We start from the raw sequence: 24107 nt of genomic DNA on the forward strand, positions 1-24107 counted from the left end.
ATCAGATAATATTATAATTACAGTGTCAGTAGTCCCAAAAAGCTGCATAAGGACCACAAATTTTAGAGTGTATCTCATCTTCAACATGGCTTGGTCCTTAATCAGACTGATAATAACCTACCCCATGCAGAAGTCATGAATATGTGTACAAATCGAGATATGCTTATTCTCTTTATTCCAGGTTCTTTGCAGGACCAAGCTTTCCCTTTGGATGCAAGTTGCATGGCATGGGCCCAGGTTAAAGGGTGGGCTAAGCTCTGACATAGTACAGCTTCCTCATGGCCTGTTTTTCCTCCCAGTCTTTATCCAGGACGATGACTGCCAGATAGGCCATCAGGGTTTATTCACTGCCTGATGTCCACATGTTAAATCCAGATCCAAGTTGTCATATGATTGGAAGGAGATGTTATAAAACGTAGATTTTGTGTTTACATTTTGTTCCAGATGGACCAGCATGGATATTTCCCTGGCATAACTTGTTATTTTACATCTGTGGAGCAGCAGTGAGTTGATTGTGTCTTCCTGAAGATCAAGACTGGTGAGGATGTTTGGATAATAATCAAAAGACTATGTTGGACACCATAGTCTTGAAAATATTTAACAGCATCCTCTCTGTGCTAATATGAACTTTGAAGAAAAAGATGCAGTAGGATACAGAAAAACTTCAAAATACATTCATGGGAAATAATGATGGCTATTGGAATTAATCACTGCTAAATATCCTCTTATTACAGGACATTTGGATGGTTCTAGCTAATGCCAGAGAGGGGTAGATTTTATAAAAAGATAAGAAAAGATTAAGGAAAATCATGAATAAGGAGAAGAGGTAGACTGGAACATTTACAAATAAGATACAGAATCAGAGTATGTAAGGCATGAATGGAGCCTTGGAGTGTAATGGGAGGTAATTTGCTACATCTAATTGCATCCAAATATGGTGCTGAGACTTTCTTTTCCACCTTGGTATTGATATGTCTGTTTATCAAGAGCCTCATTTTTTTTTTTTTTTTTTTTTTGCTTTCAGGTATTTTCAACTAATTTAGATCCTTAAAAACAGTGGGTTCCCAAGAGATTACATGGGATTTAGTCAAATTACAGAATATGGCCAAGTACTTTTACTAAAATAACCAAATGCTAGCAGTTGGCAACTTTGATGAGCCCTAATTCCCAGGGACCTAGAGAATATCTTCTCTTGCCAGATGATATAAATTCTTATTTGATCAGCTGTGATATATTCTGTATGCATTGGCTGCATTTTTACATGGCGTTCCAGAGCAAGCCATTATAAAGTCTTCATCTGGAAGTTGATTTTTTAAATCCTTTTCTTGACTTTAGGCCATTCCTCCTTCTCCTAAATCACTAGTTCTCAAGTCATGGTCTGTAGATTAACGGTATCAACATTGGCTGGAAACTAATTAGAAATGCAAATTATTGAGCCCCACCCCAGATCTACTTCAGAAACTCGGAGGTTGACTAAACCTTGCATCTTGTCAAGTCATCTAGGCGATTTTAACACATGCTAGTGTTTGAGCAACACCTTCCTAAGGTTGTGCATGAGCTCTCTCAACCTGGGTAAGCCTCATGCATTGGGTTTTGGGGGACAGCTAGGGCAGGTTTTTCAACCTCTCCCCTTTTTTCTCTATTTGCTCCATACTCAGTTCCACCAGGGCCTTCTCTTTGGATTCTCAGGAGCATGTATTGGAGGTAAAAAAAACCAAAAAAACAAAAAAAACAAACCTGCCTTTCTCTTTGTTCTTTTGTTTTAACAAACCTAATTTTCCTTGAGGTAGTGTGGTTTCATCTGACTGAGAAGGGGAGAGGGTTGGTAAAAAAGGAAGTATAGAAAAGGGGAAAAAAATGTTTTTAGATACACTCTTGCTACCTGGGAAGATAATGTCAGACAATTAATATGGTCTATCTAATTTAACATCTTCTTTTATTTTTAGCAGATATATCACATGGAGAAAATATACCTTTAGTAAATAAAAATCAGTGAAATAAATTTTGCTTTGCTTTGTGCTTAGTGTATGTGACATAAGTACCAATAAGTTATTAGAGATTCTTCTTTTATTTTAAATTACATTCTTGATCAATGTATTTTAAATCATGTCTTACTGCTTCCATACCTCTAGATTATATAAGAATATAAAATATGACTCTCAGAATGATCAACCTGAGTAATGCAACATTTCAGATAATCAAAACAATTTCACTAAGAGTTTTTCAGCATCCAGTATGGTAAGCTCCAGTCACAAAGATAAAATAATCAGAATTTCCACTCATAGTTTAACTTAAGTTGTCATCTCCTATTACAGTTAGGTCAATGCTTCCTCAAAAGTTGTATGCAGATACAGTGACTGACTGTTCATTCAAAAATATTTATTTTATATTTTTATCACATAGGGAAAAGAGTCTGTGTGTGTCTGTGTGTGTGTGTGCGCATGTGTGTGTGTCTTCAATCTCTGTTTCTCTGTCATCTTTTTCTTTTCTATGTTAGTCCATTCTCACGCTGCTCTGAGGAAATACCCAAGACTGGGTAATTTATGGAGAAGAGGTTTAATTGACTCACAGTTCCGCATGGCTAGGGAGGCCTCACAAAACTTACAATCATGGTGGAAGGCACCTTTTCACAGGGCAACAGTAGAGAGAATGAGTGCTGAGCAAAGGGGGAAGCCCCTTATAAAAACCATCAGATCTCATGGGAACTCACTATCACAAAAACAACACTGGGGAAGCTATGCCCAGGATTCAATTACTTCCACCTGGTCCTGCCCTTGACACTTGGGGATCATTATAATTCAAGGTGAGATTTGGGTGAGGACACAGAGTTAAACTATATCATTTTCCTTTTCTAAACACATCTATGTTGCCTCTACCCTATTAAAATGAAATAACATAAAATACTTCTCTCATTAATCCTGTTCTAAAAAATCTATTCTACCTCTGCATTTTCACTGAAAAGTATGAATGTGAGTTATTTTAAGTCCATAGGAAGACTACTCTATGGAAACAGCTTCTTAATAATTTGAGTTATAAATGATATTCTATTCACTAAGGCTGCAAATTTAAAGGCACAGTATTTTTTAGAATGTGAAGTTCAACTTTCTAAGTTTGTTTAAAATAAATTATTTTTATGAAAATTCAATAATTTGCACTTATAAATATAAATTAATTTTAGTATATTAAATATCTATAATCATTAGCTCTTATTTAATTAAGTATTTTGCTTTAGTCCCCATTTAATTAAATGTCATAAACGTTTTAAAAGGCAGTCAGTTCTCAGGTATATTCGTCTTCATGAAGAAACTTTAATGCATGTTAGGACAAATTTGACAAAGGAAGACCAAAAAGGGTACAGAAATGGGCAGATTACCACCATGGACCACTGAGGCTCAATCCTTCAGAGAACACTCGGAGAGATTCTAGAACACTCTCCCTGCAGAGTCTCAGGAATCTGGGAGAGCTGTTGCCAATTGGTTGAGGGTGGTTTTTGGGAACATTGACATCCTGACACTTCTAATCTGCCACTTGTTTGTTGAGCATACTTCTAAAGTCAGAAGAAGTCTTCAGGCAGAGAGATGCATAAGCTTAAAGAAGAAAAAAAAACCTGACATATGCCCCAGAATTGTGCACACACTCCAGTAGCACAGGTGACCAAGGAATATGGGAAAAGGGGCATCAATTTCTTCTCTATCTAGTAGTAGTTTAAATAGCATAAAACAGCAAATAAATCGTCTTTTTTTGTTTCTATTGGATATTTGTACTTGAAGAAATGCTTAGCAAATAGAGGAGGAAATAATAGAAGGGCATGTGTGAACATTTAGAGGAAAATATCTATTATCATTCAATGATTCAGAAGATAATGAAAAGAGACTTTTAGGAATTCTTCACAACGATTTGCTTCTATGGCTGCTCTTTATTTTATTTTTATTTAAAAATACTCTTACTAAATATTAATTAAGTTGATTAACTAGCACTTAAGAGAAATTTTAGATATACAGAAAAGAAATAGAATGAATAGTCACTGTCACCCAGATTTAACATTCTGTAACATTTATTTCTAAAAGAAACCTAGTAACAGCACATATAGAAACATTTTATGTAGAGAATCTGAAACTCCTGTGTATTGCAGGTAAGAGGATAAAGTTAAACATTTTAGAAGAAACTTTGGCGAGATCTACTGAAGTAGAAGATACATATGAAACTACTACCCACAACTGCATTTCTAAGTGTTTATCTTAGAGAAACTCTTGTGAATGCCTATAAGGAAAGATTTGTAAGCACTGTTTATAACAATAAAATGCAAAATAATATAGCTATCTCTCCATTGGTTAATAGACAAAATAAGTTATTTCATTTATACAGTGGAAGCTAAATAGTACTTAAAATGTTTCCAGTATCCTGTATCATTACTATCAAATGTTTGCTGTCCTATGTCCCTTACCTAGTGGCTGATAGATGATTTCGCCCTATAATTTTGTGGTGTCCTTTCTAGTGGGGAGATTAAAGCTCCCCATTCCACTAGAGTTATTTGAGGTGACATGGCTTATTCCAGCCAATAAAATGTTGGCAGTAGTGAGCACGCCTCTTCCAAGCAGAGGGGTGAGAAGCCATTTCATGAGTCTGCTATTACTGAATGTTCTCTTGGCCACAAGCTTAACAACATCCCAGAAAGAAACTGATTACCCTATCTTGCCTCAGGATAAACGAAAATGAAATAGACTCACAACTCGTATGGTCTATGAGTGAGAATTAAACTTGTTTATTGTGAAGCACTGAGATTTTGGGGATGTTTGTAGCATAACTCCAGAAATACTGGCTTCCCATCCAAATAACTAGATACTTAGGGTTATGTGCAAATAAAGGGATAGGAAAAGCAATATAAATTTTATCAAAGGCAGAAGAAAAATAATGTAGTTGTTTATAGGGAGATGTAAAAGCTAATGGGTCAGGCTTTCTTCATTAGTACTGCAGTTCTATCAACCTCTTACGGAAATATTAGCTGCATTCACCTAATGGAAAATTAAATACCCTTGATTAATAAACATGGGAAAATAATTATTTTCTAGTGAGTAAATTTAGATTATCTGTTAGAAGGTGTTTTATAGAGTGTAGGCTTTGAAGTCAGATCTGGGTATAGATACTAGGCCTGCCATTCGCTGGTTCTGTATCTTTGAGCTTAACCTGGTTGAAGTAGAGGAATCTCTCAATACATTGCAGCTATTATCAAGTAGAAGATTTCAAAACATTAAGTCTTTCATTTAAGTGCTAAATAAGTGAGCTTGACGTGGAGAAAGATCAGGGAACAGAAGGCTCCACTAATCATTCCCCTACCCCCTCAAAAGAACACCAATTTAACAACTATCTACACAAAAACAGCACCTTTACAAGAACAAAAATCAGGTGGGCAGTCAGAGTACTTGGTTTTAACTTTGTATCACTGACTGAAAGAGGAACAAAAAAAACAGTCTTGAATTGCTTTCACCACCCCCCTTCTATTTCCCAGAATCAGCAGTTTGCTGTGGAGAGTGTTTCCGTGCACTGGAGAAGGAAGAGCACATTTCTGTGTGCTGGAGGAGGGAGAGCACAGCAATTGTGAAGCATTGAAGTCAGTGCTGTGCTACTATAGCAGAAAGAAAAACTGGACCAAACTCAGTTGCCACCAGCTCACAGAGAGAGCATTTAAACCAGCCCTAGTGAGAGAGGAATTGCTGATCCTGCGGTCAGAACTTGAGTTCCCAGAGGCCTTGCCACTACAGACTAAAGTGCTCTGGGGCTCTAAATAAACTTGAAAGACATTCTAGGCTGCAATTCCAGGTGACTCCTAGTGCTGAACTGGGCCTGTAGCCAGACCACTGAAGGGACATGCAACCTCCTGAGACACCAGTCAGTGTGGGGCTAAGGGGGTGTTGCCATCACCCCTCCTCTAACCCCAGGCTACACAGCTCATGGCTTCTAATAAGATCCCTCCCTACTGCTTGAGGAGAGGAGAGGGAAGAGTGTGGAGGACTTTATCTTGCATCCTTGATACTAGCTCAGCCATAGCAGGACAAGGCACTAGTCAGAGTTGTGAGGCCGCCTTTCCAGGCCCTAGCTCCCATATGATATTCCTAGATACAACCTGGGCCACAAGAGAACCTGCTGCCTTGATGGGAATGACCTAGTCCTGGCAGCATTCATCACCTGCTAACTGAAGAGTATTTGGGCCTTGAATAACCAGCAGTGATACCTAGGTACTAGTCGAGGACCTTGGGTGAAACTCTGAGACATACGACTTCAGGTGAGACTCAACACATTCCCATCTATGGTGACTATGGGGCAAGACTCCCTCTATTTGAAAAAAGAAGAGGGAAAATAAAGGGGACTCTGTCTTTCACCATATGTACCAACTCAGCCAAAATGAGGTAGAAGACCAAGTGGGTTCTTGGGGCCCCTGATTCCAGCACTTGACTCTTCGATGGCATTTCTGGACCTGTCCTCTGCCAGAGGGGAGCCCAGTGCCTTGAAGGGTAAGTCCCAGGCCAGGCAGCATTTGCCACAGCTATTTCCACAGGTTAAGCCCTTGGGACTTAAAGAAACATAGGTGGCAGTCTGGCAGTACTCCTTGTGGCCTGTGGTGGCAGTGGCCATGGGGTGAGTCTCCTCAGCCTTTGGAAAGTGAGGAGGAGAGTGGGCAAGACTGTGTCTGTGGCTTGAGTACCAGCCCAGCCTCAGTACAATAGAACACCAGATAGAATTCTAAGATTTTAGACTCTAGTCCCTGGCTTCTGGGCAGCACCTCTGTACCCACCCAGGTCCTAGGGAACTCACAGCCTTGAAGTGAAGGACACAGCCCTGGCTGAATTTACCACCTGATAATTGTAGAGCCTGAAGGCCTTGAGAAAGCATAGGCAGTAGCCAGGGAGTGGTTACAGCAGGTTTTGGGCGAGACCCAGCACTGTACTGGCCTCAAGTCAGATCCAGAACAGAATGGTGGTAGCCAAAAGGGTCCTTGTGTCACTCCACCCCCAGATTCAAGTGGCTCAGAACAGAGCGAGAAGCCCCATTTGTTTGGAAGAAAGTAAGGGAAGAGAACAAGAATCTCTGCCTGTTAATCCAGAGAATTCTTTCAGATCTTGTCTAAGATCATTAAGGCAGTGCCCCTACAAGTCTGCGAGAACCACAGTGTTACTACACTTGGGGTGCTCCCTAAAGCAGATATAACTTAGATCACAAAACCCAAGAAATTTTTAAGATCTGGGAAGTCTTTCCAAGGACCACAGGTACAAACAACCCTAGACTGTGACGACTACAGTACATACATAACTTCATTGCCGAGACACAGATGAACATCTACAAGTATCAAAACACTCCAGAAAAACATGACCTCACTAAATGAACTAAATAAGGTACCAATGACCAATCCTGGAAAAGCAGAGATATATGACCTTTCAGACAGAAAATTCAAAACAGCTGTTTTCAGGAAACTCAAAAAAATTTAAGATACACATAGAAAGTATTCAGAATTATATCAGATACATTTTACAATCAGATTGAAATAGTTTAACAGAATCAAGCAGAAATTCTGGAGCTGACAAATGCAATTGGCATACTGGAGAATGCATCAGAGTATTTTAATGGTAGAATTGATCAAGTAGAAGAAAAAAATAGTGAGCTTGAAAATAGTCTATTTGAAAATACACAGTAAGAGGAGACAAAAGAAAAAAATTAAAAACAGTGAAGCATGTTTACAAGATATAGAAAATAGCCTCAAAGGGGCAAATATAAGTTATTGGCCTTAAAGAAGAGGTAGAGAAAGAGGTAGGGGTAGAAAGTTTATTCAAAAGGATAGCAACGGAGAACGTCCCAAGCCTAGAGAAAGATATCAGTAGCCAAGTACAAGAAGGTTATAGAACACAAAGCATATTTAACCCAAACAAGACTACTTCAAGGCATTTAATAGTCAAACTTTCAAAGATCAAGAAGGGATCCTAAGCACAGCGAACAGAAACAAGTAACATAAAATGGAACTCCAATACATCTGGCAGCAGACTTTTCAATGAAAACATTACAGGCTAGATGAGAATAGTGTGACATATTTGAAGTACTGAAGAAAAGAAAACTTTTACCCTAGAATAGTATATCTTGGAAAAATATTCTTCAAATATAAAGGAGGAATAAAGACTTTCTCAGACAAATGAAACCTGAGGGATTTCATCAATACCACTCCTGTCCTACAAGAAATGCTACAAGGAGTAGGAAAAAAGACTATGTTAATAAACAATGAGTACTCACCCGAAGGCACAAAACTCACTAATAATAGTGAGTACACAGAAAAATGCAGACTACTATAACACTGTCACTGTGGTGTGTAAACTACTTCTATCCTAAATAGATTAAACAATGAACCTATCAAAAACCAAACAAAGCTAGGTAGTAGAATTTTTATTAGTTTTCTTTTTGCTTGTTTGTTTATGCAAACAGTGTTACGTTGTTATCTGCTTAAAATAGTTGATTATAAGATAATATTTGCAAGCCTCATGGTAACCTCAAACCAAAAAACATACAAGGGATACACACACAAAAAAAGGCAAGAAACTAAATCACATTACCAGATAAAATCACTTCCACTGAAGGAAAGACAGGAAGAAAAAAATAGAAGGAAAGGAAGACAAGAAAAAAAAAAAAAAAACCAGAAAACAAATAGCAAAATGACAGGGGTAAGTGCTTACTTATCAATAAAAACATTGAATGTAAATGGATTAAACTCTCCAATCAAAAGATGCAGAGTGGCTGGATGGATTAAAAATCCAAAAGCCAATGATCTATTATCTATTAGAAATACACATCACCTATAAATAAACACATAGACTGAAAATAAAGGGATGGGAAAAAGTATTCCTTTCTAACAGAAACCACTATGGAGCACGAGTAGTTACACAAAATAGACTTCACGACAAAAGCTATAAGAAGTGATAAAGAAGGTCACAATACAGTGATGAAGGTGTCAATTCAGCAACAGAATATAATTTTAAATATGTATTCCCCCAACACTGGAGTACCCAGATAAATAGAACAAATATAGAGCTAAAGAGAGAGAGAGACTCCAATACAATGATAGCTGGAGACTTCAACACTCCACTTTCATCATTGGATAGATCTTCCAGACAAAACATCAACAAAGACACATCAGACTTAATCTGCTCTATAGACCAAGTGGAACTTCATCTAATGGCTGCAGAATACACATTCTTTTTCTCAGCACATAGATTGTTCTCAAGGGTAGACCATATTTTAGGTCACAAAACAAGTCTTCAAACATTCAAAAGAAAATGAACTAGTATCAACCATCTCTTCTGACCACAGTGGAATAAAACTATACACAATAAAATGAAACTATACAAATACATGGAAATTAAACAATATACCCCTGAATGACCAGTGGGTCAACAAAGAAAAAGAGGGAAATTGAAAAGTTTCTTGAAACAAATGATAATGGAAATGCAACATACCAAAACTTAACAGGATACAGCAAAAGCAGTACCAAAATGGAAGTTTATAGCAAAAAGTGCTTACATCAAAATAGAAGAAAAACTTAAAATAAACAACCTAATGATTCATCTTAAAGAACTTGCAAAGAAGGAGCAAACCAAACCCAAAATTAATAGAAGAAAAGAAATAATAAAATTCAAAGCAGAAATAAAAGAAATTGAATAAAACAATATAAAAGATGAATGAAACAAAAAGTCAGTTTTTTTAAAAAAAAGTTAAAATTGACAAACCTTTAGTCAGACTAACTAAGGAAAAAAGAGAGAAGATTCAAATAAAATAAATAAAATCAGAAATGAAAACAGAAGACATTACAATTGATACAGCAGAAATTTAAAGAATCATTAGTGGATACTATGAGCAACTATATGCCAATGAATTGAAAAATCTAGAAGAATTGAACACATTCCTAGACACCTATAACCTGCCAAGATTGAACCATGAAGAAATCCAAAACCTGTTCAGACCAATAACACATAGTGATATCAAAGCAATAATAAAAAGTCTCCAAGTAAAGAAAAGCCTGAGACACGAGGCCTTTATCACTGAATTCTACCAGGTATTTAAAGAAGAACTAATACTAATCCTACTCAAACTATTCCAAAAAATAAAAGAAAAGGTAATACTTCCAAACTCATTCTATGAGGCCAGTATTACCCTTATACCAAAACCGAAGACACATCAAAAAAAGAAAACAACAGGCTAATATATCTAATGAATGTTGATGCAAATTTCCTCAATAAAATACTAGCAAACTGTATACAATACACATGAAAAAGATGATTCTTCATGACCAAGAGGGATTTATCTCTGGGATGCAAGTATGGTTCAATATATGCAGATCAATCAATGTGAGACATCATGTCAACAGAATGAAGGACAAAAATCATGATCATATCAATTGATGCTGAAAAAGCATTTGATAAAATTCAACATCCCTTCATAATAAAAACTCTAAAAAATTAGGCATAAAAGGAACACACTTCAACATAATAAAAGCTATATACAACAGATGCACATCTAGTATCATACTGAATGGGGAAAACTGAAAGCCTTTCTTCTAAGATCTAGAACATGACAAGGATGCCCACTTTCATCCGTGTTATTAAACATAGTACTGAAGTACTAGCTAGAGCAATCAGACAAAAGAAAAAAATAAAGGGCATCCAAACTGTAATGGAAGAAGTCAAATTATCTTTGTTTGCAAATGATACAATCTTATATTTGGAAAAACCTAAAGACTTCACCAAAAAAGTAGTAGAACTAATAAACAGATTAAGTAAAGTTGTGGAACACAAATCAACATGCAAAAAGTAATAGCATTTCTATATGTCAACAGTGAACAATCTGAAAAAGAAATTAAAAAGTAGTTTCATTTAGTATAGCCACAAACAAAATTAAATACCTATGAATTAAAGAAGTGAAAGATCTCTATGATGAAAACTATAAAACACTGATACAAGAGACTAAAAAGGCCACAAAACATTGAAAAATATTCCATGTGCATGGATTGGAAGAATCAACATTGTTATAATGTCCATACTACCTGAAGCAATCTAGAGCTTTAATGCAATTCCTATCAAAATTCCAATGATATTCTTCACAGAAATAGAAAAAACAATCTTAAAATTTACATGGAATCATAAAAGACCTAGAGTAACGAAAAATATCTTAAGCAAAAGAACAACACAGAGGAATAAATTACCTGACTTCAAATTATTCTAGAGAGCTCTAGTAACTAAAACAGCATGGTACTGGCATAAAAACAGATATATAAATCAACAGAACATAACAGAGCTCAAAAACAATCGACACACCTAAAGTGAACTCATTTTTGACACAGGTGCCAAGAACACATATTGGCAAAAAGAGAGTCTTTTCAATAAATGGTGCTGGGAAAAATAGATGTCTATATGCAGAAGAATAAAACTATGCTCCTATTGCATGCCATATACACACACCATATACACAAATCAAATCTAAGGTATCAAAATACAAAACTACGCAAAGAAAACATTGGAAAAAATCTTCAGGACATTGGTCTGGGCAAAAATTTCTGAAATAATATTCCAAAAGCATAGGCAACCAAGCAAATATGGACAAGTGGGATCATATCAAGTTAAAAAGTTTCCGTATGGCAAAGGAAACAATCAACAAAGTGAAGAGACAGTCCACAGAATGGGAGAAAATACTTGCAAACTATCCATTTGACAAGGGATTAATATCCAAAATATATAAAGAACTTAAACAACTCTGTGGGAAAAAGCCTAATAATCTAATTTTTAAAAATGACCAAATATTTGAATAAACATTTCTCTAAAAAGACATACAAATGGCAAACAGGCATTAGAAAAGGTCCTCAACATTACTGATCATCAGAGAAATGCAAATCAAAACTACAACAAGATATCATCTCACCCCAGTTAAAATGGCTTAGGATATGGTTTAGATATGTGTCTCCACCAAAATGTCATATTAAAACATAATCCACCTCCAGGGTTGGAGGTGAAGCCTGGTAGGAGCTAATTGAATTACGGGGCACATTTTTTATGAATGGTTTAGTACCATCCCACTTGGTAGTGTCCTTGAGATAGTGAGTTCTCATGAGATCTGGTCATTTCAAAGTGTGTAACACCTTCCCCCTTGCTCTCTTGCTTCTGCTTTTGCCATGTGATGTGTCTGCTCCCACTTCGTCTTCTGCCATGAGTAAAAACTCCCTGAGTTCTCCCTTCAAGCTGGTTGGTGCCTTGCTTGTACAGCCTGCATAACCATTAGCCAATTAAATCTCCTTTCTTGATATTTTGTCCAGTCTCAAGTATTTCTTCATAGCAATGCAAGAACAACCTAATATAGCTTATATTCAAAAGACAGGCAAAAACAAATGCTAGCCAGGATGTGGAGAAAAGGGAAAGCTCATACACTGTTGGTGGGAAAGTACAACCTATACAAAAATGAGTTGGGATATTCACCCCAAAAATAAAAATTGAGCTACCATATGATCCAGCAATCCCACTGCTCAGGTAACCCCAAAGAAAGGAAATCAGTATACTGAAGAGATATCTGCACTCCCATATTTGCTGCAGCACTGTTCAAAATAGCCAAGACTTGAAAGCAACCTAAGAGTTAATCAAGATGAATGGACGAAGAAAATGTGATACATACACACAATGGAGTACTGTTCAGCTACTAAAAAGAATGAGATCCTGTCATTTGCAACAACATAGATGGAACTGGAGTTCATTATATTACGTAAAATAAGCCGGGTACAGAAAGACACACATCACATGTTCTGATTTGTGTGTGGAGGGGGGGATCAAAAAGTCAAAACAAGGGAACTCATGGGCATAGAGAGTAAAAGGATAGTTACCAGAGACTGGGAAAGGTAGTGGGAGGTGTAAGGGGGAGGTGAGGATGATTAATAGGTGTAAATAAAAGAATGAATGAATAAGATCTACGATTTGATAGCACAATAGGGTGACTATAATCAATAGTAATTGTGCATTTAAAGATAACTAATAAGATTATAATTGGACTGTTTATAACACAAAAGAGATGTGCTTGATGTGATAGATAGCCAATTCTCCATGATGTGATTATTACAAATTACATGCCCATACCAAATCATCTCATGTACCTCATAAATATATACACCGACTATGTATCCACAAAAATTAAAAATTAAAAGAAAACTGTGAGTTTGAAAAAGTAAAAACAAAGAAGTTGTTGTATGTATAAAGTATTGGGAACCACAGACATAGATGACATTAAACCAACCTCTGGACCCATAGACCCATATGTACCCTACGGAGTGTACATCATTCCATAGCACTACTTTTTTTTTTTTTTTTTTTTGAGGCGGAGTCTTGCCCTGTTACCTAGGCTGGAGTGCAATGGCCTGATCTCGGCTCACTGTAACCTTCACCTCCCGGGTTCAAATGATTCTCCCGCCTCAGCCTCCCGAGTGGCTGGGATTACAAGTGCCTGCCAGCACATCCAGCTAATTTTTGTATTTTTAGTAGAGATGGGTTTTCACCATGTTGGCCAGGCTGGTCTCGAACTCCTGCCCTCATGATCTGCCCACCTTGGCCTCCCAAAGTGCTGGGATTACAGGCGTAAGCCACCTCTCAAAGCCTACAATTTTTTAATTGAAGTACAGCATACATACAATAAGGAATATATTCACATTTGATGAATTCCTACAAACTGAATCAGTACCTGCATTGAGAAATAGAACATCACAGTGTCCCTGCCGTTCCCTTTGTGCCTCCTTACAGTCTACTCTTGGCCAAGGGTAATCACTACCTCAACTTCTAGCAGCATAAATTAGTTCTGCCCATTTTTGTACTGCATAAAAATGTAAAAATATAGTATACTCTTTGTGGCTGGTTTCTTTCAGACAACATCAAGTGTATGAGATTAATGCACGCCATTGTGTGTAATTGTAGATGACTCATTCTCACTGTAGTATAATATTCCATGTTTGATTTCCCATAATTTAGTTATCCATTCCATTGTCGAATTTTGGGGTAGTATTCAGCTTGTGGCTATGATGAATAGCAGCCATGAACTTTCTAATACATGTCTTTTACTAAATATATGTACACATATATGTCATATGCACACTTAAGAGTGCAATTATGAGGCATGGGGTATGCTCCTGTTGAGTTTTAGAAACAGCCAAATGGTTTTCAATGTAGTTGTATCAATCTGCACTCTTAGCAGTTGAATTTGAAATTTCCGATTGTTCTATATACTAGCCAAAAGCATTATGATTTTTTTTAGTTTTCTATTTTAATTTTGGCTATCGTGATGGATTTGTAGTGGTATCCCATTGTGGTTTTAATTTTATTTCTGGATGAGTGAAGAAGTCTCAATAATAGTTTTTCTCAGTCAGGATACATCTTGGCTTTATTAGGTTTTTCAGGTATTTCTGAGCAATTATGAGTTAACAAATAAACAAAACTATCTAAAGTCTCATGTGAAATAATATAATTTTTTCCAGGTAAAATGCTAGGGTTAAAAAGCACTGGAAATGTTTGACGTGATCACATAATATTGGCATTATGTTCCAAAAACAGCTGAATATGAAAATAATAATAGCAGAACTCTTATGGACCAGGCACTGCTCTGGGAGACAGGGATTAAATGACTGAACAATGTACAAACCTTGGCTTCTGCCATGTCAGAGTCTAATTGAAAGAAAGATCAAATAAATCCCAGTTATCCAGCAAGGGTTAATGATAAAAGAGAAGCATTTATGGCATTCTATGAATTCAGAAAGAAGGAAGTACTTAATTCTGTGTGTGACAAGTGTGAGGTATGTACGTGGGTAGGGGGAGGAGCTGAGATGACATCAGAGAAGTAATAAAAACTCACATTGAATACTGCAGCAAGAGGAGAATTTACTAAGCAGAGAGTTGGGGAGAAAAATGTTTTGGAAAAAATGAACAGCACATATAACAAAAGCAAGGCAAGCAAGAGGAAATTTTCTCCTGACAAGTGACCAGTTTGGATTCACTGGAGTACAGGGTGGGGAATGAAGTGATGCAAATAGTGTCAAGTACATAAAATCCCCCACCCCATACCTGTCAAGGGGATTTGGACATTCTCCTTTAGGAGACAAGGAGGATCTATTGAGATTTATGCCACACAGGAAGTAATGTACCCTGGCCTTTGCTGTAAGAAAACCTACTATTCAAAATCCACATCTGTACAATAAACATATTATCAGGTTATTATTCATGTCAAAAATATCAATTTAAAATAGATTTTCTACAGAGTCCGTTAAAAGCAAGCCTCTCAGCGCCCTTAAGGTGTGAATTTCTCATAAGTTACCAGGATGACATCTACACATTACTACACCCTTTGTCTGTTCTTGGAACATGCATCTGCAGAATGGAATTCTGCTTTGCTTTTTCTCCATCAGTCATACCAGAATACAACTTCTATAATACACAGATTTTCTTTCTTAAAAGTGGATACAGAATTTAGATATCTGCAAAAATATATAACAACCAAATCCTTCCATACTTCAATCATTTTCCCTAATTTTCCAGTTGTTTCATCAGTCTTTACTTTATTAATATTATTTTAATGAACGCACATTTATCAAGTTTTTCCAAAGTGTTTAGAATCACCTTTTTGTGGAAAAAACCCTCTGCCTTTATTCATTTATCAGAATAGATAAGATTTAATTTAATTACATAATTGCAGTACACAGTTCAACTGCTATAATCAGGTTTGAGAAAACAGCTCAACTGGAGGGATTCAGTTAACATTGGAAAATGACAGTTATGTTAACCCAGTAAGGAGATGTGAATCCAGTAAGAAGCTTGCTCAAGAAACTTCTACTATATTATCTTTACTTGGCCTATCTAATATAAAACTTAGCCGTAGTCTTTCTCCTATAAAAGACTGTAATCTCACATTGCACCTTACCGTCCCCTTCTCCCATCTTTTGGTAGTTATTTTCACTTGCTTTTTCTTTTCTTTTCTTTTTCCTCAATTGGTTACCTTTGGAACCTACATCTGGGTATTACTATAACTAAAAAAAAAAAAAGAAGAAGAAAAAAAAGAGTTGATATTTACTCTTATGAACAATTTGTTTTCCCAAGTCCTAATAATCTCTTTCCAACCTCCTGAAGATCTCCCCCTTCATAACTAACATCTCTAAAGCCAAAATCCTTTCATTATTAAAAAGTGACCTTTTCTGCTTTAATTATCATTTTCTGTTTTTCTTCTCAACGTACTTCTGATCTATTGTAAAGGACAAACTAATGAAGGAGGGAAGGAGACTTCACTCCAAAATATGGCTGCACGGTATAAGTGTCTTGAATTAAATGCCCTTAGAGATCAGCAGAAGCTGGAAGAGTCTTTTCCTCTGTTTATATAAAGACCAAACACATTCTCTTCTACTGTAGGAGAATCAAGGATTAGTGGGATGAGGAAAAAGATTGCAGTATTGAAGGCATCATAGAACTGCTGTCAGCCCTGTACTCTGTAAAAAAAAAAAAAAAAAAAAAAAAAAAACCCTGATTTAACCATGATATTTGGATGTTTGTTATAGGCATCCAAATGCAATCCCTAAGTGTTACAACATGAAAGTCTCTTTTTAAAAAGCCTTGTTTCAAAAAATGGCAAAAGAATTACAGCAAGATCCAGAAAAGACAAGGGGAAACATAGTGCAAAATCAAATTAGGCAATGAAGTGGTAGTTGCATGTGATAGAGTAATAAAGGTAATTAGCACAACCAGGGAGATAAAACATTGAATTAGAAAGGATAATTTTAAATGTCCAAGTTGGTTCATATGCAGTGGCTTATCCCTGTAGTCCCAGCTACTCAGGATGCTGAGATGGGAGGATCACATAAGCCCAAGAGATCAAGTAAGCTACGATCATGCCACTGTCCTCCAGCCTGGGAAACAGAGCAATACCTGGTCTAGAAAATAAATAAATGAATGAACTAATAAATAAATACATTGATTAATGAAATGTCCAAGTGATGAGGGAAGAAAATATAATCCTAGCAAAAGCACATAGATAATGGGGGCCCTGTTCATGGCAGTACAGGGACGGAGGAAGTCTTTTCCTTTGCCCTCCGGAGGTGTGCTGAAAAATCATCTGACAAAAGGCAGACCAGATGGAGAAAAGGACATAAATTTATTAACTTCCACCTGGCGGAGAACTACTGAGTTGTTTTACTACCTCTGAGTTTGTTACATTGGGACTATGAGACAGTGGCTGATATTGCTCCTTAATTATTTAGAATCCATCATTTTACAATCAACTGGAAGGCTTACAGTTAAATAATGAGATGATGAAATAAATCAGACCCTTACTATTAAGAAGCTTCTTGTTATATTTAGGAATGACCTGTGTGTTTTCATAAAAGGGTTCACAATTTTAAGAGGACCTGACATATTAGAGTACCTGGCAAGTTAACTTCATGATTTCAACTTAAAATAAATAATTGATATGAGAATTATTATTTTAAATGTAAAGGCATTGTACAATCTAATTGTTTGCAAACAATGACAGAATGCTTGAGAAAACCTAATTCACCAAATTTGTAAGTTTGAGCTCATAGATTCCAAAGAGTTACTTCAGAACATAGAAGTATTTTGCTTTAGCTCCCATTTAATTAAATGTCATAAGTATTTAAATTCTGTCCATTTCGACCTTTGTCTGAAGAAGCAAAGCCTAAATATCTATTTTCTCTTTCAACCCAGAGCTTTAAGTTTGACGTTTTTATATATTTTTAGTTACATTTCATTGTAGCAATGGTGTGGATAACACCTTTAAATAAAATGTTTCAGTATTTCATATTGATATGACCTCTACAACTTAGGACAATTTCTATTGCAAGTGATAGAAATCAAACCCCTTGTGCCTTAAAGGAGAAAAGACACAATATTAGCTCATATAACAGCAAAACCTGCACATGGATTTCAGCTACTACTATAATAGACCCAGGATACTATGTACTTTCAGGACATGGTATCTCTCAATCTCCTTCTCTCAGTTTTCTTTCTTCTGTGTTGGTTTCATTTCCATGCAAACCCTCCCAATTTCTTGGCAAGATAAAAATGAACTCACATCCTGTCAATTTGGCAACCTCAGAGGAAAGGGTTTTTTTTTTTCCTAATGTTTCTGTCTCAGTCCATTTGTGTGGCTATAAAGGAATACTTGAGGATGAGTAATTTACAAAGAAAAAGAGGTTTATTTGGCTCATGCTTCTACAGGCTTTACAATAAGTATAGTACCAGCATCTGCTTCTGGTGAAGGATTCAGGCTGCTTTTACTTATAGCAGAAGGTGAAGTGGAGCTGGCGTGGTCAGAGATCATATTGTGAAGGAGGAAGCAAGAGAGAAGGAGAGGTGCCAGGTTCTTTGTAACAACCAACTCTCCCAGAAACTAATAGAGTGAGAACTCACTCATTGCCTCCCACGGAGAAGGTATCAATCTGTGCATGATGGGCTCACTCCCATGATCCAACACCTCCCATTAGATCTCAACTCCAACCCTGGAAATCAAAGTTCAACGTGAGGTTTGGGGACAAATATCCAAACTATAGCAATTTCCAAAGAAATTCCTGGCATTTTCGCTAATTAATCAAAATAAATCATGTGTCCCTTTAAGAACCAATCACTATGGCCAGAGGTAACCAAATGATTCCCACATCTGGAAGTGGTCTGAGGAAGGGAGATATGAGGAAGGATGTCATTGTCCTCAGAAGTAAGAGATAAATGCTGAGCAAACAAATGCAACAAACACACAATCTAATGAAGAGTTTTAAAGGCTGGTCTGAAAATCAAATTGCATCTTCTATTAGTTTTTCAGAGGGTTAAAAAAAGAGTTTTATCCTCAAATAATAAATTTGTATATGAACATTTGGAACCAACGCTGTTTTTAGTTGGGGACTAATTACTAGAAGCCAGATGATAACTTAATCACAGGGCAGGATGTGAAATTTATCTAATTTTTTTGTATATAGGAATTGATGTGGTATTGCTGAGATGTCTTTTGGCACTGTCTCAACTCTACTTGATAATGGAAAAGATCATTTCCTATTTTGAATTCAAAATCTAAAGTCTAATTTTGAAATTTAGCAAGGAATTAATGAAGAAATATGTGTTTTTCATTGATTTTGCTGAGAGTGTTTTTGTGTGTGTGTGTGTTAAAACAAGAGAATTATTCCTGAATTATTCCTCTGGAAGAGAATTGTTTTGGAAAGTTTTCTGTTCCTATAATAGAATGCCACAGATTAGTACATTATGAACAACAGAAGTTTATTTGACTCATGGTTCTGAAGGCTAGGTAATCTAAGATCAAGGTGCTGCATGTGGTAAGGGCTTTCTTGTTGTTTGATAACACGGTGAAAGGGTGGAAGGGCAAGAGACTGCATATATGAAAGAACTCACTTTTATAACAGAGACTCCTGTGATAACAAAGCCATTCCCACAATAATGGCATTAATCCGTTCATGAAGGTGGATATAATCACCTCTCATAGGCCCCACCTCCAACCACTGTTAATTCAGGGACCAAGTTTCCAACACACGAACTTTTGGAGGACATATCCAAACCATAGCATAAAGTCCCTGCGTCTTAAAATTTATGTTCTCACAATGCAAAATACATTGATTCCATCCCAATAGCTCCAAAAGTCTTGACTCATTCTAGCATCAACTCAAAAGTCCAAAGTCCAGAGTCTCATCTGAGTCAGATGTTAGTGAGACTAAACACTTCATTCTGAAGTGAATTCTCTTCAGCAGTGAGCCTGTGAAATTGAAACAGTTATCTGCTTCCACAATACAATGGTGGGACCGGCACAGGAAGGAAATTCTCATTTTAAAAAAGAGACATAGGTAACTGATTCCAAGTAAGCTCAAATTCAATAGAGTAATGACATTAAGTCTCAAAGTTGGAGAATAATTTTCTGTGACTCAGTGTCCCACATTCTGTGCACACTGAAGCTTTTGGGTCCCCAAAGGCTTAGGCAGCCTCACTCCTACAGCTTGGCTGGGGTTAACCCAAGCAGCCATCTCAGGTTGGAGCCTTTTGTCTATAGCTTTTACAGGTTGGAATTGCGTGCTTGTGGCCCTACAGTTTCGGAATCCTGGGAGTGGCCCTGCTCCCAGGGCTCCATTAGCCATTGCTTTCATTGATATTTTCTGTGGCAGATCCCCCAAACCCTGGGCAAGTTTGTTCTTGGGCTTCCTGGTCCACAGCATCTTTTCACTTCTAGGTGGACAAAGCCATGCTCCCATGGCTCTTGCATTCTGCATGCCTGCAGACTCAACACCATGTGGACACCACTGAGGCTCATGGCTTGTACCTTCTGAAGCAGTGGCCAGAACAGCAAGGGAGCTTGCTTGAACTATGGCTGGGTAATCTGACGAGCACTGCACTGGAATACAGGGAGCAGAGTTTCAAGGCAGCTCTGGGCAGGGAGTGTGTGGAGGGCTGCTAAGGCCCATGTACAGAAACAGTTCTGCCCTCCTAGAACTCTTGGCCTGTGATGGGAGGGGCAGCTTTAAAGATTTTTGAAATGCCTTTGGAGTCTTTTCTCCCATTGTCTTGATGAATACCCTCTGGCTCCTTTCTGTCCATAATAATGTCTTTAGAATATGGTTCCTTGGCCACACTCAAATAGTCTTTTTCACTCTACATGACCAGGCTGCAAATTTTCCAAATTATACCACTCTGTGTTCTCTTGTATCTTACTATAAACAATTAAAAGTAACTCTGCAGCAATCTGAGTACATTGCTGCTTAGACACTTCTTTTGTCAGATATATTAGTTTGTCAGTCTTAAATTCTGCCTTCCATTAAGCTCCCAGGCATGGGCACATTTTAGACAAGTTATTTGTTACTTTATAACAAGGATGGTCCTTGCTCCAATTTCTAATATCTTGTTTTTCAGTTCCATCTGAGACCTCATTGGAATGGCCTCTAATCATGTTTCAACCAGCGTTCCTATCACAACCACTTAAGTAATCTCTAAAAAGTTACAGACTCTCCCTAGTCTGCTCTTCTTCTGAACTTTTACCAGAATTGTCCTCAAGGCTTTGTTTATGGCAATCTAGGCTTTCTCTAGCCTGCTTCCCCAAATTCTGCCAGCCTCTACCCATTACCCAGGACTAAAGTTGCTTTCCCATTTTCAGGTATTTATTGTGGCAACAATCCCACCTCTCAGTACTAATTTTTTGTTTTAGTAAATTTCTAATATTATAGCAAAATACCACAGACTGAGTAAATTATAACCAATAGAAGTTTATTTGGATAGCAACTCTGGAGGGGGGGAGGTCCAAAATCAAGGGGCTGCATCTGGTGAGGGTCTTCTTGCTGTGTTATAACATGGTGGAAGAGAAGCAGGGCAAGAGAATATGTGTGAAAGACAGTCATTTTTATAAAACGAACCACTCCAGAATAATTAGCCCACTCCCACAATAACAGAACGAATCTGCTTATAAACATGTAGGCCCCATCACCAAATAACTTCCTACAGGTCCCAGTTCCCAACACTCTTACACTGGGAACAAAGTCTCCAACACATTAATGTTGCGAGGGACATATTCTAACCTTAGAAGAAGTCATTTTTTAAACAGAATAATCATATTCGAACTTTTTTTTTTTTGCAGAGTAAAATATGAAGCATTATAAGAATTCAAAGGCAAAATAAATTACTGTGGATGGGAGGAATCAGAGGATGCAGTGAAAAACAGAGATTATGAACTCTGCCTTTAAAAATAGGTAGGATGTTAAAAAACAGAAAAAAATTATTTAAAGATAAAGTTCAAATTAAATTGTTTTCAAGAAACTAAGAACTAGCCGGGCGCGGTGGCTCAAGCCTGTAATCCCAGCACTTTGGGAGGCCGAGACTTCCATGGATCACGCAGGTCAGGAGATCGTGACCATCCTGGCTAACACGGTGAAACCCCGGCTCTACTAAGAAAATACAAAAACTAGTCATGCAGGTGGCAGGCCTGTAGTCCCAGCTACCGGGAGTGAAGCCGAGAATGGCGGAACCCGGGATATGGAGCTTTGGTGAAAGAGCTGAGATCCGCCACTGCACTCCAGCCTGGGCTACAGAGCGCAGACTGCCTCAAAAAAAAAAAAAAAAGAAAGAAACTAAGAACTAAATGTTTCTTAATAATAAGAATTTATAAAGCAATTATGTGTACTTCCTGGAATTATTTTTACCACATTCAATTCAATTCAAACTGATTAAAAAGAAAACATTAACATATTACACAAACTTTTCAGCTGAATTCTTTTGTTGGTAACTGAAGAGTTAAGTTTTTAAATCATAGATTACTTGGATAGCTCAACAATTAACTGGTTGGATTTGGCACCTCTAGAATTTTGTCCTCAAAATGTCTTAACAAATGACTTTTTTTTTTTTCAAACTCCGTGTTCTTGATCATGGACGTTTTTACTTCTCTCGGTCTCTTGGTTCTTCGAAAATTATAGAACACTAAATGAAAAGGAAGGAAAGAACTTACTAAATCAAAACCTATCACTCATCTCTTGGGTTGAGTAACTTACTATATGCCAAAACCACTTTAAGGCAATCTCCATAAAGTAGAGACAGATATATTAGCCCCTGAAATGGACCATATGCAATCTAGTATTAGGCTTGCAAATGGCTAGATTTCAGTGATTGATATAATCATGTTAGTAAATCGACTTTTTATCAGTTTCAAAAGCTAGTGGTCTCTTTCTCAAATATTTACAACTTCACTTAAAACTCTTTCATGGAACACTCATCGTTGATTTTGCTTAAATATTTATTTCCAAAGAGAGTATTTATTTCAGAAATGCTACCAAGAACAATTTATTTCATAGAAATCCCATAGGGAAATTTGGTAGAATGCATGCAATTATTGAGATGAGTGGATCTAGAAGGTTAACCCATGAATATAGATAAACAACACAAGGTTTAAGTTTTCCTCTGAACATTATCCAAACCTCTCTGGTCTACAAAAGACAAAAGATTGTGCTCTCCTGCAAGGTTTCTCATTCTGCCCAGTCACCATCAGTCATAAAGAACAAGAGAATGGTTCTTTTCACATACTTGGATAGCTTTACTTCTGTGCCTCACTAAAACTACTACATGCCAAAACATACAATTAAACAAGAAAGCTTAACTGAACTTATTTGAGCCTTTAAAAAAATTAGAATAATTGTATTTGAAGAAATGTTCAGGCTAGCTATAGTATGTAACCAACCTGTTGCAGGGCCAAAGTCCATGAACTAAAAAAAAACCTCACTCTTGAGGAAACAGCAACAACAAAAAATGAAAACAAATAAACAGAAAACTTGTCTTAAAATGAAAGGTGGTACAATTCAGGAATTACCTTGTGATTCATAGGCAGTCAATTATTAGTTCTTGTAGAGTATGCAAATGAACTTGTGGATCAATAACATTCTTGGCTTCTCATCTTTATTCCTAGCAGTGCAGTCATATGACAGAAGAAGACAAATGTTGTGAAGTTTGTCTGATTGTTTCCTAACTTTGAGGCCACACAGTATATGAGATTAAGGAAATGGATCCCATTGATTTTTCATTTTTCTGCCACCAAATCCAAAATTCTTCTTGAATTTTGTTCTTCCCTCTCCTTACAATGGAAAAATGCCTTGTCAAACCCAAGTTGAACTCTTGCAGTTTTCTTCTATATCATATATCTTCCATCATTTACTCAAAGGATTTCACTCCTACAGTTATTACCTTTGGAATTTATTTTTAAGTATAGTATCAAAAAGACATATTTATTTTTCCCACGGATAAAAGCAATCTTCTAATAAGTACAAAGGCCTTTTTTTTTTGGATATTGCTTTTGTCTCAACATTCTATTTGTGTGCATATGTATCCATCAACATTGTTTTAATTATTGTTGTTTTACAAAATGCATATAAGCCAAGTTGCAAACTGTGTATGTTGATCAAAATTGTCTTTGTAATTTTGTATTTTTATTCAAGATCAAATTTAGAATGAGTTTATCAATTATATTATGGGCATATTTTTGAAAATACTAGTTTTGATGGCTTTTCTTTATTTACTTTAGAAAAGATTATG

The 24107-nt window shown here is 36.7% G+C and overlaps 1 long non-coding RNA gene across 6 annotated transcripts in view; it reads left to right on the forward strand.

Moving 5' to 3' along the window:
- LOC103888099 overlaps positions 1 to 7726 on the forward strand; it is a 62753-nt gene extending 55027 nt beyond the window's left edge. For 5 of the 6 annotated variants that reach the window (XR_002515200.2, XR_002515199.2, XR_002515195.2 and 2 more), the window contains 2 exons: positions 445 to 2238; positions 4133 to 7726. This is a non-coding gene — a long non-coding RNA (uncharacterized LOC103888099). Of the gene's footprint in view, positions 1 to 444; positions 2449 to 4132 lie in introns of those variants that run through there. The other variant, XR_002515196.2, reaches the window with a different exon arrangement.
- The last annotated feature ends 16381 nt before the right edge of the window (positions 7727 to 24107 follow it).

The sequence above is a fragment of the Papio anubis genome, chromosome 16 (assembly GCF_008728515.1).
Source record: "Papio anubis isolate 15944 chromosome 16, Panubis1.0, whole genome shotgun sequence".
NCBI classification, from domain to species: Eukaryota; Metazoa; Chordata; class Mammalia; order Primates; family Cercopithecidae; genus Papio; species Papio anubis.